The sequence below is a fragment of the Tasmannia lanceolata genome, unplaced genomic scaffold, assembly GCF_043159265.1.
Source record: "Tasmannia lanceolata isolate RefF3 unplaced genomic scaffold, GAP_Taslan_0.1 ptg000181l, whole genome shotgun sequence".
Lineage (NCBI taxonomy): Eukaryota > Viridiplantae > Streptophyta > Magnoliopsida > Canellales > Winteraceae > Tasmannia > Tasmannia lanceolata.
In genome coordinates, this window is record NW_027518857.1 from 18195 (window position 1) to 21398 (window position 3204).

A 3204-nucleotide genomic window follows, 5' to 3' on the forward strand; every position below is an offset into this window, starting at 1 on the left:
CAGAATAAACCTAAATTAATACTGAACTAAACGATAAACGAAGCTAAATCCACTGAAGTACTACAAAGAGGAATAAGATGAATTGTATCAATATCCGTATTATTTTGTATATTGTATATATGGGAAGTTAAGGATCCTTTTCTTGATTTGTTCTGTATAGATCAAACGGCTCCAATCCGTTTTTTATTCTTTATTCATAGTTGGAAGTTCCCGCGACATAACATAATAGATCGGTAACCCGACATTTGGAGAAAAAAAAGGGGGGGGTCTTCTCAATATTCCTTGGTCTCAAGGAAAGATGATCAATCCTGATAAAAAAAAAAAAATAGAACAAATAGAGAAAGCCGACTATCGGAATCGAACCGATGACCATCGCATTACAAATGCGGTGCTCTAACCTCTGAGCTAAGCGGGCTCATATAACAGAAATAGTGCGTGAATAGGAATTCGGGAAACTATTGGGATCTTAGTTAGCTATTAGCTATTAATAATTATTAATATTAATTATTATAAATTATTATAACATATTAATTAATATTAATAATTATTAATATAATATGAATTTTGATTTTATTTTTGATTATTTTCTATTTGATTATTTATTTTTGATTATTTCATTTATTAGTAGTCACTAGCACTAGAATTTTTTTTTTTCATTCAAATCAAATTTAAAAAACGCAAAATAATACTATATACATATGAAATAATTCTATATTCTATTATAGAATAGAATATAACTATTAGTTATAGCAGTTATAGCAGATTATATGAATTCTATTTCTATTAGAGTGTAGTTCCTAAGGAAAGGATAAGATAAGGATGCAATCCAGATCCTACTGAGATATTCCTTTTGTTTCATTCGGAAAGGGAGGAGATAGGACGAAAAAAAAAAAAAGAAGAATGAATATCGACCGTTCCAGTATTCCAAACTGCGCGGGAAAAATGAGAGGGGGGGGGAACATCTATATGTGGGATATATCCATCCATATTGAATTGCAGATACATCAATGATAGAATCATTTCTGATTGGACCAAATAATGGAATGGTCCTCCAATAGATATGAAAGAAGATGGGCAAGAAATAAAATAGGAGCAGACACTTTTTCGATATAGGAATCAGTATCTAATGAATTCAATGGTTCCAACATAAATGAAAGAAGGGGATGGGATCACAATGAGATCGAGATCTCATAAGGGGGATATGGCGAAATTGGTAGACGCTACGGGCTTGATTGGGTTGAGCCTTGGTATGGAAACCTACTAAGTGGTAACTTCCAAATTCAGAGAAACCCTGGAATTAAAAATGGGCAATCCTGAGCCAAATCCAGTTTTCTGAAAACAAGGGTTCAGAAAGCGAGAATCAAAAGAAGGATAGGTGCAGAGACTCAATGGAAGCTGTTCTAACGAACGGGGTTGACTACATTGGTAGAGGAATCCTTCTATCAAAACTCCAGAAAGGATGACCTTATTTAAGTACATAGACGTACTTAAATATCAAATGATTAATCACGACCCGAATCCGGATTTTTTGATTATTTATATGAAAAATTGCAGAATTCTTGCTAAATTAAATCGATTCCAAAAGGAAGAATCGAAGATTCAGTGATCAAATCATTTACTCCAGAGTCTGAAAGATCTTTTGAAGAACTGATTAATCGGACGAGAATAAAGATAGAGTCCCATTCTACATGTCAATACCGACAACAATGAAATTTATAGTAAGAGGAAAATCCGTCGACTTTTGAAATCATGAGGGTTCAAGTCCCTCTATCCCCAATAAAAAAAAAAAGGCCTATTTTATTCCATTCCCTAACCATTTATCCTCTTTTTTCGTCAGTGGTTCAAAATGAGCTTAGCTATGTTTCTCACTCACTCTACTCTTTCACAAATGGATCCGACCAGAAATCTTTCTCTCTTATCACAAGTCTTGTGATAGATATGATCTACGTACAAATGAACATATATGGCAAGGAATCTCCATTATTGAATCATTCACAGTCCATATCATTACTCTTACACTTACAAAGTCTTCTTTTTGAAGATCCAAGAAATTCCAAGGCTGAGGTAAGATTTTCTAATGTTTTTTGAGTCCCTTTAATTGACATAGACCCAAGCCCTCTAGTAGGATGATGCGTCGGGGATGGTCGGGATAGCTCAGCTGGTAGAGCAGAGGACTGAAAATCCTCGTGTCGCCAGTTCAAATCTGGTTCCTGGCACGTGGTTAATATATCGAATAGATACTCATACAAATGAATCGATATGGATCGGGATCCATATTCTATTCGTTAATAGTCTAGATCATGATACATACTTATCCATCTAGGGATATATCTAGATCCCCCATTTTTTTTTTTGATGGGTAAAGAAAAGAATTAGATTCTGTTCCCTCTTCTTTTTTGTTTGTTCATACTGTACCTGCTCTCGCTCAAAAAGAATGTTAATACTTCATACATATTTGAATTGAAGTTAGTTGGCTGAAAACCCAAAAGTCTAGTCTAGAGAGGAATCGAAGGGTAGGAATAGACAGGATTCATTTCAGATACAGTACAAAGAAAATCTGATCCCCTTTTCATTTCTGAATTTTGAGTTCATAATTTCATATTTTCTTTCATATTCTATTTCTTCACTTTCTCTTTCTTCACTCCCTCCTACGTGACTTTTCGGGGCCCATCTAAGTGATGTGCGCGGTACAAAGTTCATGGTGCAGAACTCTTTTGATTCATCCTATTGGCTTTGCTCATCCGAAATGGATATCTTCCAAATTGGGGAATATCAATGAAGCCCCTTTAGTAGCCCATTCATAATACTGAGATGAGAGTCCAGTTATTCTGTTTCATCTAGAACAGAACATAAAAAGATTCCTTGAATATCTGGAGTCGTAGAAGTGAATATTAGTTTCTTATCATTCAATGAGCATCTTGTATTTCATAGAAATTGGGGGCAATATAATCCTTACGTAGGGGCCAGCCTATCCAACTTTCAGGCATCAAGATACGTTTCAGGCGTGGATGATTTTCATAAGAGATTCCCAACATATCATAAGATTCCCGTTCTTGAAAATCAGCACTTTTCCAAATCCAGAAAACAGACGGGATTCTAGGATTCCTCCTTGGGGCAAATACTTTTATGCATACCTCTTCGGGTTGATCCACACCATACTGTATTCTCGTAAGATGATACACACTAGCTAACAACCCGCCCGGT

General features: G+C 35.3%; 2 non-coding genes across 2 annotated transcripts; one reads left to right on the forward strand and one right to left on the reverse strand.

The window, feature by feature from the left end:
• Positions 1-342: 342 nt before the first annotated feature.
• Positions 343-415, reverse strand: TRNAT-UGU (transfer RNA threonine (anticodon UGU)). The gene has a single exon. It is a non-coding gene; the product is annotated as a tRNA-Thr (tRNA).
• Positions 416-2143: 1728 nt separating this feature from the next.
• Positions 2144-2216, forward strand: TRNAF-GAA (transfer RNA phenylalanine (anticodon GAA)). The gene has a single exon. It is a non-coding gene; the product is annotated as a tRNA-Phe (tRNA).
• The last annotated feature ends 988 nt before the right edge of the window (positions 2217-3204 follow it).